The following is a 15,637-nucleotide window of genomic DNA, read 5'->3' as shown; positions in this document are numbered from 1 at the left end:
TAATACACTGTAAATGGGTGCGAGCTTTTTAAAGAATATGATGACATACAAGATTATGGGGCGCCTGGGTGGCTCAGTCGGTTAAGCGTCTGCCTTCGGCCCAGGTCATGATTCCAGGATCCCGGGATCGAGCCCCACATCGGGCTCCCTGCTGAGCGGGGAGCCTGCTTCTCCCTCTCCCTCTACCCACCGCTCCCCCTGCTTGTACTCTCTCTAATAAAAAATAAAAAATCTTAAAAAAAAAAAAAAAAAAGATTAATAAGAATGACAATACTGGGGCACCTGGCTGGCTCAGTCGATTAAGCATCTGCCTTCGGCTCAGGTCATGATCTCAGGGTCCTGGGATAGAGCCCCACATCAGGCTCCCTGCTCAGTGAGGAGTCTGCTTCTCCCTTGTCCCTTCCTCCCCCCACCCCTACCCCCGCCCGCTCATGCTCACTCGCATGCTCTAATAAATAAAATCTTGTTTTAAAAAATAAAAAAATGACAGTACCTTTTAATTAGGTAATCTCATGAAAATTAAAAAAATTTTATCAAAAAGGGGAGAAAATTATTTGTACAAAGGATAATAGTAACTATGGTTGTACTTACTAACTACAACTCATGTATGCTGTAATGTGGATAATAACATGAACTAGCATTTAATCCTCATACATACATCATTGCTATTGTGCAAGAGAGGAAACCAAAGCTCAGAGCTCAAACAACTAGGATTTGGCAGTAACGGGACTCAAGGTCCTAGTATTTAATCCTTACCCTACTAGGTTCATAACTGAGTTGGGGACGGAAAGATTATGAATGAGAATGCTCTCTGCAGGCAGCTGGAACCCAACAGAAAATCAAGGCTAGAGACGGATCTGAGCACCATTAGCACATACCTGATAAATTTAGCCATGAAACTAGAGATTGCACAAGGCATAGTGTGGAAAATAAAGGCTGAAGAACAAAATGTGAAACTATCCTGGAAATTAAAAAGGAGGCCATAAATGGTAAGAAGAAAACCAAGAAAATATAGTGTCAGAGAACTTGTAAATTCTACAGAGAAAACTCTTCCCTGGCTTTTGCTGCCAGTAAGATTTAAACAACAAATAGTGTTTTAAACACCTTTCTATAGCTCATAGATAGGTACTCAAAAAGATGTGCTTAAGAGGAAAAACTGGAGCTTCTGTGCACTGCTGCTGGGAATGTAAAATGATGTAGCTTTTATGGAAAATAGTACAGTAGTTTTGCAAAAAAAAAAAAAAAAGTAAAAACAGTTTATGATCCAGCAATTCCACTTCTGGGTACATACCCCAAAAGAACTGAAAGCACAATGGTCAAAGTGATATTTGCACACCCGCATTTGTAGTACATAAATCAGAATAGTCAAGAGATGGAGGCAAGTACCCACATGACTAAACACAATGTGGTGTACACATACACATACACACATACACACACACAACGGAACAGAATTCAGCCTTCGAAAGGCAGAAGTTCTGATCCATGCTACAACACAGCTGAACCTCGAAGACTATGCTTGAAGTCACTCAACAAAAGGACAAATACCTTCTGGCTGCGCTGCTATGAGGTACTCAGAGTAGTCAAATTCTGTAGAGACAGAAAGTAGAATGCTGGTTGCCAGAGGCTGCAGCAGGGAGGGAATGGAGAGGAATTTATTTAATGGGTATGGAGTTTCAGTTTGGGAAGATGAAAACATGTCTGAGGATGGACAGCGGTGAAGGTTACACAACAATGTTAATGTACTTGATGCCAATGAACTGGACACAAACTGGACACATAAACGGAACTTCCAGTTTCTCGTCCAGCACGTAAGGAGCTTCGAAGCTGCCACTCTGTCCTCGCCAACAGTAAAAAGCTGAACAACTAAAGAATCAACAGTTCTTTTTAGAGTCATCAGAGAAATTCGGTCATAAGGCAAACTGCTGCCCCCAAGATTGTGGAGAAAGAAAGGCCAATACAGAGAATGACAACTTACCAGAGCAGAGACCTGTGAACCAAAACCTCCCATGGACCTACCGCCAGGGCAGGAAAACCAGAACTAAAACCAACAAACTGCTGGCGGCTCAGTGAGAACAACTCCCAGACTTACAAAAGCCAGGAGGATTGGGAGTTTTACCTCCAGGAGTTCTACCAGGTCCTAAGAGTGAATACAGTTGAAAAATCTCCTGCTTCCGGCAGGGGGAGGGGAAGAGAACAATTCTGAAATACGCCAGTTTTCTGTTCTTTTCTGCCCTCAGCAGAAACTATTTTACCAGAGCCTACCCCATCTGAAGGAAGGGAAATACACAACTTCAGACCCTCCTAACCATCCTGTCCCATCCAAGGAGAGAAAAAGTTGAGAAGCACTCGAGTTCAGTCGGGGGCCCAGGCTCACATGTACAGACTACATCCAACAACAGCAATTACACATTCTTCTTGAACTCACATGGAACACTCACCAAGACAGACCACACATAAAATACACTGTAACAAATTTTTTTTAATTTTATTTTATTATGTTGTTAATCACCACACATCATTAGTTTTTGATGTAGTGTTCCATGATTCATTGTTTGCATATAACACCCAGTGCTCCATTCAATACGTGCCCTCTTTAATACCCATCACCAGGCTAACCCGTCCCCCCACCGCCCTCCCCTCTAGAACCCTCAGTTTGTTTCTCAGAGTCCATAGTCTCTCATACACTGTAACAAATTTAAAAGAAGAGCAATCACACAGTGTCTGCTCAGACCACAATGCAATTAAACTAGAAATCAGTAACAGAGATCTGGAAAATCCCCAAAGTACTTGAAAATTAAACAGCACCTGTAAAGAAGACATGAATCAAAGAAAAAAAAATCTCAAGAGAACTTTAAAAAATTTTTAAATTTTTTTCAAATTTCAAAATTTGGGGGACAGCAAAAGCAGTACTTAGAGGGAAATTTATAGCACCTAAAAGATAATATTAAAAAAAAGATTTTAGGGGCACCTGGGTGACTCAGTCGTTAAGCGTCTGCCTTCAGCTCAGGTCATGATCCTGGGATCGAGCCCACCATCGGGCTCCCTGCTCCGCAGGAAGCCTGCTTCTCCCTCTCCCACTCCCCCTGCTTGTGTTCCCTCTCTCACTGTGTCTCTCTCTCTATCAAATAAAATCTTAAAAAAAAAAAAATTTTTTTTTTAAAGTCAATAAACTAAGCTTTTACGTTAAGAATCTAGATAAAGAGCAAATTAATTCCAAAGCAAGCAGAAAACAATATTAGAGAACTCAATGAAACTGAAAACAGAAATCAATAGAGAAAAATCAACAAAATCAAAAGCTGGTTCTCGGGGAGGGGGGTGGAGATCAGTAAAATATATCAGCCTTTCTCTAGGATAAAGAAAAAAGACCTGGGGAGCGTGGGTGGCTCAGTCGGTTAAGCGTCTACCTTTGGCTCAGGTCATAATCTCAGGGTCCTGAGATCAAGCCCCACTCCATGCTCAGCAGGGAGTCTGCTTCTCCCTCTCCCTCTCTCCCTACCTGTGCTCTCTCTCTAATAAATAAAATCTTAAAAAACAAAGAAAAAAGAAAGAAGACCCAAATTGAAAGGGGATATCATTCCAGATAAAAGGATAACAGAGGCATCTGGCTGGCTCAGTCAGATGCGTGCAACTCCTGATCTTGGGATTATGAGTTCAAGCCCCACGTTGAGTGTAGAGATTGCTTAAAAATAAAATCTTAAGGGGGGGAAAAAAAGGACAACCAAAGGATGAACAATTCTACGGCCACTAATGTGATAACCAAGATGAAATGAACCAATTCCTTGAAAGATACCATCTGTCACAACTCACACAAGAACAGACAATCTGACTAGGTCTGTATCTATTAAAGAAGATGTTATCAGTGATTAATAACCTGCCAAAACAGAACATACCACGCCCAGATGGGTTTACTCATGAATTCTACCAAACATTTAAGGAAGAAATGATACCAATTCTCTACAATCCCTTCCAGAAAACAGAAGCAGAAGGAATACTTCCTAACTCATTCTATGAGACAAGCATTATGCTAGTATCCAAACCAGACAAAGACTTTACAAGAAAACTACAGTTCAGTATCTCTCCATAAACACAGATGCAAAAATCCTTGACAAAAGATACGCAAATCAAATCCAACAGCATATAAAAAGAATTATAAACCAAGTACGATTTATCCCAGGTATGCAAGACTGGTTTAACATTCAAAAATCAATTAACGTAATTCATGTCAACAGCCTAAAGAAAAAAAAAAATCACATGATCATATCCATATATACAGAAAAAGCATTTGACAAAATCCAACACTCATTTGTGACTAAAAACTCCCAGCAAACTAGGAATAGTGGTGAGCTTCTCAACCTTATAAAGAACATCCACAAAAAACCTACACCAAACATCATACTTAAAGGTGAGAAACTCAAAGCTTTCCTACTGAGATCAGAAACAATTCCAATCAAATACAATCAAAATCCCAACAAGTTATATTGTGGATACTGACAAATTGATTTCACAGTTTACACAGAGAGTCAAAAGACCCAAAACAGCAAACTCCATATTGAAAAGAACAAAGTTGGAGGACTAGCACTCCTCAACTTCAAGACTTACTATAAAGCTGCAATAATCAAGACAGTGTGGTGCTGATGAAAGAGCAGACAAATAGATCAATGGAAGAGGACAAATAGCCCAGAAACAGATGCACATAAATGCAATCAACTGATCTTTGACAATGGAGCAGATAGTCTTTTCAACAAATGGTGCTGGAACATCGCATGCAAAAATTAATCTAGACACAGACCTTGTACTCTTCACAAAAATTAACCCCAAACAGATCATAGACCTAAATATAAAATGCAAAACCATAAACCTCCCAGAACATAACATAGGATAAAACCTAGATGACCTTGTACAATAAACTCAATATTTTTGTCCCCTCAAAATTCATATGCAGAAATCTTAACCCACAAGGTGACAGTATTAGGAAGTGAAGCCTTTGGAAGATGATTACGTCATGAGGGTGGAGCCCTCATAAATAGGACTAGTACCATTATAAAAGGGACCCCAGAGAGCTCCCTTGCCCTCTTTTGGCCATATAAAGATATGATGAGAAAATGCCTGTCTGCAATAAATTAGAGTCCTCACTAGAACGTGATTATACTTGCACCCTGATCTCAGATTTCTAGCCTCCAAAACTGTGCAAAATAAATTTCTGTTGTTGATAAGCCACCCAGTCTTTGAATTTTATTATACCAGTCCAAATTAAGAAAGCTTGGGCTATGGCAATGACTTTTCAGATACAACACCAAAACCGTGACAGACACCTCACTAAAGAAGATATACAGGTATGCCTGGGTGGCTCATCTGATTAAGCGTCTGCCTCTTAATCTCAGCTCAGGTCTTGATCTCAGGGTCCTGAGTTCAGGCCCCACTTTGGGCTCTACCCTGGGCAAGAAGCCTACCTAAAAAAAAAAAGAATAAAGATATACAGATGGCAAATAAGCATATGAATAGATGCTCAATATCATACGTCATTAGGGAATTGCAATTTAAAACAATGAGATACAAAAAAGGGGGGGTCGCCAGGGTGGCTCAGCTGGTTGAGCGTCCAACTCTTGGTTTCAGCCTAGGTCATGATCTCAGGGTTGTGAGATCGAGCCCTGTGTCAGGCTCCATGCTCAGTGGGGAGTGTGCTGAGATTCTTTCTCCCTCTCCCTCTGCCCCTCCCCCTGCTTTTGTGTGTGTCTCTCTCTCACACACATAAATAAATCTAAATAAATAAATAAATAAAGATACCACTACACACCTATCAGAATGGCCAAAGTCCAAAACACTGACACCACCAAATGCTGGCAAGATCGTGGAGCAGAAGGAACTCTCACTGCTGGTGGGAATGCAAGATGATACAGCCACTTTGGAAGACAGTTTGGCAGTTTCTCAAAAAGGTAAACATACCCTTACCATACAATCCAGTAACTGTGCTTGTTATCTATTCAAATGAAGTGAAAACTTATGTTCACACAAAAACCTGCACATAGATGTTTATAGCAACTTTTCTTTTTATAACTGCCAAAATTCAGAGGCAACCAAGATGTCATTCAGTAAGCAAATGGATAAATAAGCTGTGGTACATACAGACCACAGAATATTTATTCAGCACTAAAAGGAAGTGAGTTCTCAAGCCATGAAAACATGAAGGAACCTTAAATGTATATTACTAAGTGAAAAAAAAACAGTCCAAAAATGGTATATACTGTGTGATTCCAACTATGACATTCTAGAAAAGGCAAGACCCTAAAGACGATAAAAAGATTAGTGGTTGTTGGGGGTTAAGGTGGGAGGCAGGAAAGAACAGGCAGAACACAGAGAATTTCAAAGGCAGTGAATCTATTCTGTAGGATCTTATAATGGTGGATATATGTCATTCTACATTTGTCAAAACCCACAGAATATACACTGACAGTGAACCCTAAACTGTGGATGTGGAGTGGATAATGATGTGCCAGTGTAGGTTCACGGATTGTAACGGATGTACCATTCTGGTACTGATGTCCATGGTGGGGATTACTGGGGGATGGGAGTATATGGGAACTTTTTTACTTTGGCCTCAATCTTGCTGTGAACCTTAAACTGCTCCATGAAATAAAGCTTATTAATTTTTTTAATTGTTTAAAAATAAATCTTATTTGTATTTTACAATTAAAAAGATTTGCTAAATAACTGTTCATTTTTAACGGAGCTTAAAAATGTCGTATGTTATACATCATTTGAAAAGGAGATAAATGAAAAGTTTTCTGGAAAAAAAAGGTATTTTTCACTGCTTAACAGTTGTATTTTACATGCAAAAAACAAAGAACAAAAGAATCCAGCTTATAATTTAGCATTTACCTATTTCTGCAGCAAACAGTGTACTTCTAAAAGCTTCTAAGAACAAAGTACTTTATTATACCAAACTAAGCAAGCTGAATTACTGGCAACTAAAAAAAAAAACAACCCTCTAAAGCCCACCAATGTGGGAAACGGCTGCAGTGGACACTTTCACCATGCAGCGACCGGAGAGAATGAGGCAGAGAGCTCTCCGTGCTGCTGGACTCAGTGAGAAGTGATGAGTGGTAAAAATATGTATATTCTCAACACTGTATAGCTTCCATAAGCACATATATAAGTACACAAATACACAGAAAAAAATCAAGAAGGCAGACATAAAACTATTAACAGCAGAATGTGGAAAAGGATCAGGAGAAGATGATCAGAAGAGAGTTTGGTATTACCTATGACTTTACTTTTTTTCAAAACAAATATAATCACATATTTCATTAAAAAAAAATTAAGAGTTTTCATTCCAAACAGAAAAATAGCAATAGAATAAAAAACAAAAATTCACAATATCCTACGCCTCTAGTCAAAATTTTAAAACCAGAGCCAGTAAAAGTTCATCACATAAGCTATTAATCATTAAGAACATCAGTTTGGCCTGAACCATTTGTTCTGTGAAAATTTGTGACTTCTACACTAAACTACTTGCAAAAAACACCCATAAATTCAAATTACCCAAAGTTATTTTCTATGGAAAAGGGAGGAGAACATTAACATCTCCATTTTACATGTGAAGAAATGGGCTCAGAAAGGTGAAATAATGTGCCCAGTCAGACAGCTAATCTGGTCAAACCAAGGCTCCAATCCAGTTCTCATGAACTTAATCCACCCTTCCTCTAAACCATTCTGGCCAGACTGCCTCCCTCCCTCCCAAGAGGCTCCTTTTTGATATGAAAGATGAACATCCCACACTCACCCTGAGGGAAAAAGTTAAAAATAATGCATGTAATGAATCAAACACAAGTGGTAACGGTAATAACAGGCACAGGGCAAACAAGCTAGGAAGAGACACAATTTACACCTACCAGGGTAAAGCATGTAAGCATGTAATGCCCCTGCTGAAGGTTTACACTAATCAGGAGGCAATTCAGTAGTAAGTGACATCAAGAATTGAAAAACCGGCCTGACAATATGGTAAATGGCAGGAATGGACTTCCTCTACATTTTTCTGGAGAAACATAAACATGCCCAGTAATGTTTATTTTTAATCCTCGCAACAATTCTGCTAAACCAGCTCTCTCTCCACCTCATGCTCCCTATAATTCTTTCTCATTCTTTCCTCAATACCCCAGAAGATTATCGAGCTTTATTTTTTGAAGTTTGATGGAAACAATAGTTACACTGTCTATGCATTTCAAACTCTTTGTCCTCATTGAAAAAGCACTGGGATAGGACTAGAAGTAGCTATTAAGTCTCTGCTCCCAATATCAGCAGTGTTGGCACCAAACCCAACCCTCTCCAAGGAGGGCTGTGGCAGAAGCAGGACCACAATCTACAGGGCCTTGCAAACCACAGGGCCACAAAGTGAGTTCCAACCCTAGCCCAGCCTACATACCCTTAGATCCCTGGATGCCTCTTTTGTTTCTGATTGTCCCTCTTTCATTTATTAGTCAACAAAAGAAAAGACTTAATATAAAGAAGTAAGTACAGAACAGTCCCTCCTCTCCCTCCGAATAGGCCATGTGTTATAAATGCTAAAATGCACTCTCTCCCTTTTCCCTTGGCTCATAATCTACTTTGATCCACATCCCTTTTCCAGATTGTTTTTGGTGTTCTGTACTTGGCTAGTCACATGTGAGGTCCACATAATTGTTTTCTAACAAATGATCCCTTTTTTTTTTTTTTTTTTTTAAGATTTGAGAGAGACAGAGAGAGCCAGTGAGGGCACAAGCAGGGAAAGAGTCAAGGGGGAAGGAGAAGCAGACTCCCCGCTGAGCAGGATGCCCAACGCGGACCCGATCCCAGGACCCTGGGATCATGACCCGAGCCGAAGGCAGCCGCCCAACCAACAGGGCCACCCAGGCACCCCAAATGATCCCATTTTAAAAAGGCAATTATCTTTGAAATCTTTCCCATTTCTGGATATAAAAATGAGCTAACTAATGTGAAGAAGTAGAAAATCTCTAAGAAATTCCTTACTGACACAGGACTACTCCACACCAACAGAGGAAAAAATTCGTATTTGCTAGTTCATAACAAAACAAACATCCTCTATACTTGTAACTTCTCACGTCTTTTGAATACTGACTGACACATGCAAAACATGTATCTGGTACACAGTTATTTATTCAGAGGTAATAAGACACAAAGAATAATATAAAATAACAGATAAGGCCGCCAACCTAAAAATGAAAGACACTAAACATATCTGTTGGACTGACCAACATAACAAGTGCTTTAGATACAGAACAACTCAAATTCCTGGATAAGGAACAACTGACCACTAACTTCTAACTAACGTCAATAGCAACAATTGGAAAAAGACAGGAAATACTGTCAAAATGCTAAGGGAAAATAATCATCAACCTAGAATTGGATATTAGGCAAAAAACTGCCTTTCAAGAATAACAACATATTAAAAAAGGGATTTTAAAAGCAGCAAAATGAAAACCATTAAAGGCAACATATAAATTGGGAAAAGGTGCAGACTAGCGCATTTGGGAGCTCTCATAAGGGTAAAGATATTAACTACAGGCTGTAAGTTAAACATGAAATGTCTTAAGATTACCAAGAAGAGCATTGTCTCATCTCCATATTACTGGGTATGGGCACAAGGGGTGGACAGAAGTGAAGGAAAAAAAAAAATCCCACAATACATAGGCAAGGGGCGCCTGTGTGGCTCAGTCGTTAAGCGTCTGCCTTTGGCTTGGGTCATGATCTCAGGGTCCTGTGATCGAGCCCCGCATCGGGCTCCCTGCTCAGCGGGGAGCCTCCTTCTCCCTCTCCCACTCCCACTGCTTGTATTCCCTCTCCCGCGGTCTCTTTGTCAAATAAATAAAACCTTTAAAAAAAAAAATAATAGGAAAAGAAAAAGAACAACAAAAAAGCCAAGTTAAAAAGCAGAAAATAAGATAGTAGAAATAAACTAAGTATTTTAATCACAATTAACATAAATGGACTAACTCATCAGTTTATAATCAAATTATAAGGAGGGCACATGTTGGATAAGCCCTGGGTGTTACACGCAACTAAATGAATCGTTAAACACTACATCAAAAACTAATGATGTACTTATATGTTGGCTAATTGAACATATTAAAAAAATAAATAAAAATAAAAAAATAAAGTCAAATTATAAAAATGCAATCTAGGGGCACTTGGTGGCTCAGCCAATTAGGCATTCAACTCTTGATCTCAGCTCAGGTCTTTATCTTGGAGTCCTGAATTCAAGCCCCAAGCTGGGCTCCACACTGGGCACAGAGCCTACTTAAAAAAAAGAAAATTTAAAAAAATTGCAATCTAGCTAGTGCTGCTTTCAAAAGGCACATGTAAAACATTAAAGCCATAAAAAGCTTGTTAGTGAAAGGGCAGAAAAATAGTATCAGGCAAACATTAACCAAAAGTCACTTGGTACAGCTACACCAATATCTAACAAAATATACTTTAATAGAAAAGTATTCCTAGGGGCGCCTGGGTGGCTCAGTCGTTAAGCGTCTGCCTTCGGCTCAGGTCATGATCCCAGGGTCCTGGGATCGAGCCCAGTGTCGGGCTCCCTGCTCAGCGGGAAGCCTGCTTCTCCCTCTCCCACTCTCCCTGCTTGTGTTCCCTCTCTCGCTGTCTCTCTGTCAAATAAATAAATAAAACCTTTAAAAAAAAAAAGTATTCCCAGAGAGACAGAACGATTCTAAACTTATAGGCACAAAGCAAAACCTGAGAGCACCACAGAGATGTGACAGGTCTCCCATCATAACAAGGGACTTCAACAACACCCCTCTGTAAGTGACATAACAGCAGACAAAAGTAGTTAAGGATACTAGTTTGAATGTGAATTCAATTAATGCATTTCATCTAATACATATGGAAAAACCTCACCTTAAAACCAGAAACACCATGGCTTTTTAAGCACAGACACACTGAATACTGATAAAAATTTGCCACAAACCAGACACCAATAAAATAGCCTCAACAAAATTCAAAAAAATCAAAATCACACTGGACCACATTTTATTAACACAATATATGTTAGCAATCAATAACAAAGATTAAGACAAAAATACACCAAAATTTTTCAGTATACTTTCTAGACTCTTTAGTCGAAGAAGAAATCACAATGAAAATCTGAATATATTCAGAACTGAAAGATAAAAATTCTACATAGTGAAACTTCTGAGATGTAGCCAAAGTGTTATTTAAATGAAAATTACTACTTTACTTAGAAGTATATGTACATATAAGTATATGAAAAAGCCAAATATTAAGGACCTAAGCATCTGTTTAATAAGTTAAAAATTAGTGATTAATTCCAAATTAGACAGATTTAAAAGAAATTAAAATTTTATGCCAATACATTTGAAAATGAAGACAAAATAAATTTAGAAAAATGTAAATTACCAAACATGATTCAAGAAAAATAAAGACTCTAATGATCCTGTAAATATTAAAGCAACCAAGTCAGTAATTTTAAAATGTCGGAGAGTGGCGCCTGGGTGGCTCAGTCGTTAAGCGTCTGCCTTTGGCTCAGGTCATGATCCCAGGGCCCTGGGATCGAGCCCTGCATCGGGCTCCCTGTTCTCCCTCTCCCACTCTCCCCGCTTGTGTTCCCTCTCTCGCTGTCTCTCTCTGTCAAATAAATCTTTTTTTTTAAGATCTTTTGAAAAAATTATTAAAAATAAAAAGAAGAGCTGCATATAAAGGTGCACTGCCATTTAGCAGCAAATAGAAAACTTAAAAATCATTACAAACAGCAACAAAAACTATAAAGTACCCAAAGAATAAATCTAACAAAAGATGTGTAAGACTCGTAGGGAGAAAAACTGTAAAACTTTTTAAAAGACAACTTCCTATAAACCAAAAGTCAGTTTCCTCTTCTACCTGGCCAGAAAGGCAAGAAGATCAGAGGACATGGAGATCTACTTTTGCCCTTTTATTCCATGCTTTCAATAAACACTTTTTTAAAAGTCCCATAAACACAGTAAATAGACAAGTCATATATTGGGAAAAGTTATTTTTTGCACAGATAATTAATAAAAGATTATTAATCAGAATATACAAGAATTCCTACAAGGGCACCTGGCTGGCTCAGTCCATGGAGCATGCGACACGTGATCTCGAGGTCATGAGTTCAAGCCCCACGTTGGGCGTAAAGTTTACTTAAAAAAAAAGGGTCCCTTTCCGGCGGCGGCAGCAGCGGCGGATTGTGCAGACATGGCCAAGATTAAGGCTCGAGACCTTCGCGGCAAGAAGAAAGAGGAGCTGCTTAAACAGCTGGAGGACCTGAAGGTGGAGCTGTCCCAGCTGCGCGTCGCCAAAGTGACAGGCGGCGCGGCTTCCAAGCTCTCCAAGATCCGAGTTGTTCGCAAATCCATTACCCGTGTTTTCAGTCATCAACCAGACGCAGAAAGAGAACCTCAGGAAATTCTACAAGCCCCTGGATCTGCGACCCAAGAAGACACGTGCCGTGCGCCGCCGGCTGAACAAGCGCGAGGAGAACCTGAAGACCAAGCAGCAGCAGCGGAAGGAGCGGCTGTACCCGCTGCGCAAGTACGCGGTCAAAGCCTGAGCACTGGCGTCAATAAAACACAGACAAACTGGAAAAAAAAAAAGAGAGAGAGGAAAAAAAACCAAATTCCTACAAATAAGATAAACCAAACAACACGGGGGGGGGGGGGGGGGGGGGGGCAACACAAGCAGGCATTTCAGAGAAGTGGAAATCCAAATACCAAAAAGATGCTTAACTTCATAAATAGAGAAAACATTATAACTATGCAAAAATAAAAAAAAATAAATAAAAATGGGCAAAGAATTTGAAGAGACTTTCCTCTAAAGACATACAGCCAATGAGCACATGAAGAGATGTCCAACAGCACTAGTCATTAAGAAAAGGCAAATCAAAGCCACAATGAGATACCACGATCCACACCCACTAGATGGCTATTAATTTTTTTTTTTTTTTTTTTTGACAGAGAGAGAGACAGCGAGAGAGGGAACATAAGCAGGGGGAGTGAGAGAGGGAGAAGCAGGCTCCCCGCGGAGCAGGGAGCCCGATGCGGGGCTCGATCCCAGGACCGTGGGATCATGACCTGAGCCGAAGGCAGACGCTTAACGACTGAGCCACCCAGGCGCCCCCGGCTATTAATTTTTTTAAAGGAAAATAATACATGTTGGTAAGGACATGGAGAAATTAAAACCTTGATACAGTGCTGGTAAGAATGTAATATGGTGCAGACACTTTGGAAAACAGTTTGTTCCTCAAAATGTTAAACACAGAGTTACCATGATACCCAACAATTCCACTCCTAAGTATACACCAAGAAAAATAAAAACATATGTCCATGCAAAGACTTGTACACAATGCTCGTAGCAGTATTAGTCCTAAGAGTCAAAAAGTAGAAACAATCCAAATGTCCCTCAACTGGTAAATCAGTAACTGTGACATATCCATACGATAGAATGTTATTCGTCAATAAAAAGCCACCAAGTACTTATCCCAACACCTGCGGCAACGTGGAGGAACCTTGGAAGCCTGATGCTAAGTGAAAGAAGCCAGACACGAAAGACCACACAGTGTGTGAGTCCAGTCATATGAAATGTCCAGAAGAGGTAAATCGATAGAAAGTGTATAGTGGTTGCCTAAAGGTTAGATAGAAATGGGGAATGACTGCTAAAGGGGACAAGGTTTCTTTTGGGGGTGACGAAAATGTTCTAAACTTAGACTATTCTAAACTTAGAAAATATTCACAATTCTGTGAATACACTAAAACCCTTGAAGCAAGCATGGAGGGGCAGAGGGGGAGGGAGAAAGAATCTGAAGCAGACTCTGCACTGAGCCAGGACCAGGATGCAGGGTTTGATCCCACAACTGTGAGATCATGACCTGAGCCAAAACCAAGAGTCAGATGCTTAACCGACTGAGCCACCCAAGCGGCCCTAAACTCTGCATTTTAAATGGATGAAGCGCATATGTGAATTATATCTCAATAAAGTTGTTATTTGAAAAAAATAATAAACTACCCAACAAATTGTCAAATATAAAAAAACTGACAATATCATTGTTGGCAAGGATGCGGAACAACAGTGCTGGTAGAAGGGTAAATGGGTACAACCATCCTAGAACACAATCTGCACCATTTACAAAAGTTAAAAATGTACTGGTCCCACTACCCTGCAATTCTCTCCAAGGTCTATACCCTGGAGAAATGTTTCTGCATTTGTTCAAAGCAGCACTGTTTCTTTACTGGAAACAATCCTATCCTCCAATAACTGGACAAAGATTAAATGAGATACACCCAGTCTGAAACAGAACACAGAAGTGAAAAAGAATGAAGTACAGCTACATGCACCAATATGGTCAAACCTCCCCGTCTACACACCCTCACTTCCCTCCCTTCCCAGCTGCAATTCCATGTCCCCGCCACCATTACAATCACTTCCCCGACCTTCTCCTGCTTTGCCACTTATGGTCCAGGAAAACCCCAACCCCAACACCACTGTGGCACGGCCTGCTCCGCTTCCGGTAAAACAAGTGCGGTTTGTTTCCACTTTAAACTCAGGATCACTCCCCTCAGGTCGGCCTCTTTGTGGTGCTGACCCATTCCGTCTTACTTTCCCACAGACTTCCATACCTTCCCCTCTCTCCCCTTCCCCACCAGCCCCCACTCACCCTAATTTTCACTGACTGCTGATAACTTCTCCCTATTTCACCAGGAGAGAAAAAGAAAGAGGAGAATGTCCACACGCTCCCACTACCCCAGCTCCCCAATCCTGCTCTCCCAACTCTCAGCAAGGAGGAGCCCACGGGCTCTCGGCCCATTCCCTGAGGCCTTCTCAGGAGCATGGCTCCAGCTCGTGTCCACCTCCCGCTTCACTGGGTTGCTCACTCCGTAAGGAACCATCTCCTACCAAATGTTACCAAATGCTGTAATTTCTCCCATCCCAACAAAACCTGCTCAAGGGTCCCAAATCTCCCTTCAGTGTCATGGCACATGCCCATGAAAGAACTTTACCTGCTGTCCTCTTCCTTCCATCCTCTGTGAACCCTCCCTCCCAGGCTTCTCGAGCACCACCATGTGGGAACTGCTCTGGTCAAGGCTGTCAGCGGCTTCTACACTGCCAAAGCCGCCCCAACAAGCCTTCGCCCTCTTTTTACTTGACCTGAGGGCAGTAGCAGTGGGCACAGGTTCTCCCTCCCTCCTCTATGACACTCTCCTTGGCTTCACAGACAACCTGTTAGCCTGGTCCTCCTCTACCTCAGAGGAGGCCCTTCCCTGTTGTCCCTGCTGACTCAGTCCTCATTCCTCAGTGCCCCCATTCCACCTCAGGGCGCTCAAGGGTCATCAAACACTGAAGCCTCAAACATTTCCAGCTTCAGCCCAGACCTCTCTCCTCAATTCCAGACACCTTAATCCGGCATGTGTCTGGCTGGCTCTCTAAAAGCTCCATAAACTCCCCATGTCCAAGCTTAACCCAACTCTTGATGTGACGTCCACAACCCACACCTCCCATAGTCTTCCCTTTCTTCACAGATGACAACTCCCACTGCAAGCAAAGCCCCCGGTACCATCCTTCACTCTGCTCTCACGCCCACATTCAATCTGTCCCCAAACCCTGTCAG

At 40.9% G+C, this 15,637-nt stretch overlaps 1 protein-coding gene and 1 pseudogene across 11 annotated transcripts in view; one reads left to right on the top strand and one right to left on the bottom strand.

Annotated features, from left to right (window-relative positions):
• Positions 1-15,637, bottom strand: part of PPP6R3 (protein phosphatase 6 regulatory subunit 3) — a 137,043-nt gene that overhangs the window by 112,626 nt on the left and 8,780 nt on the right. The window lies entirely within an intron of this gene.
• LOC116638500 lies at positions 12,169-12,616 on the top strand (annotated as a pseudogene).

The sequence above is a fragment of the Phoca vitulina genome, unplaced genomic scaffold, assembly GCF_004348235.1.
Source record: "Phoca vitulina isolate PV1807 unplaced genomic scaffold, GSC_HSeal_1.0 scaffold16, whole genome shotgun sequence".
Taxonomy (NCBI): domain Eukaryota; kingdom Metazoa; phylum Chordata; class Mammalia; order Carnivora; family Phocidae; genus Phoca; species Phoca vitulina.
The sequence above is the reverse complement of the archived record's forward strand: the minus strand, read 5'-3'. Positions and strand labels throughout refer to the sequence as shown.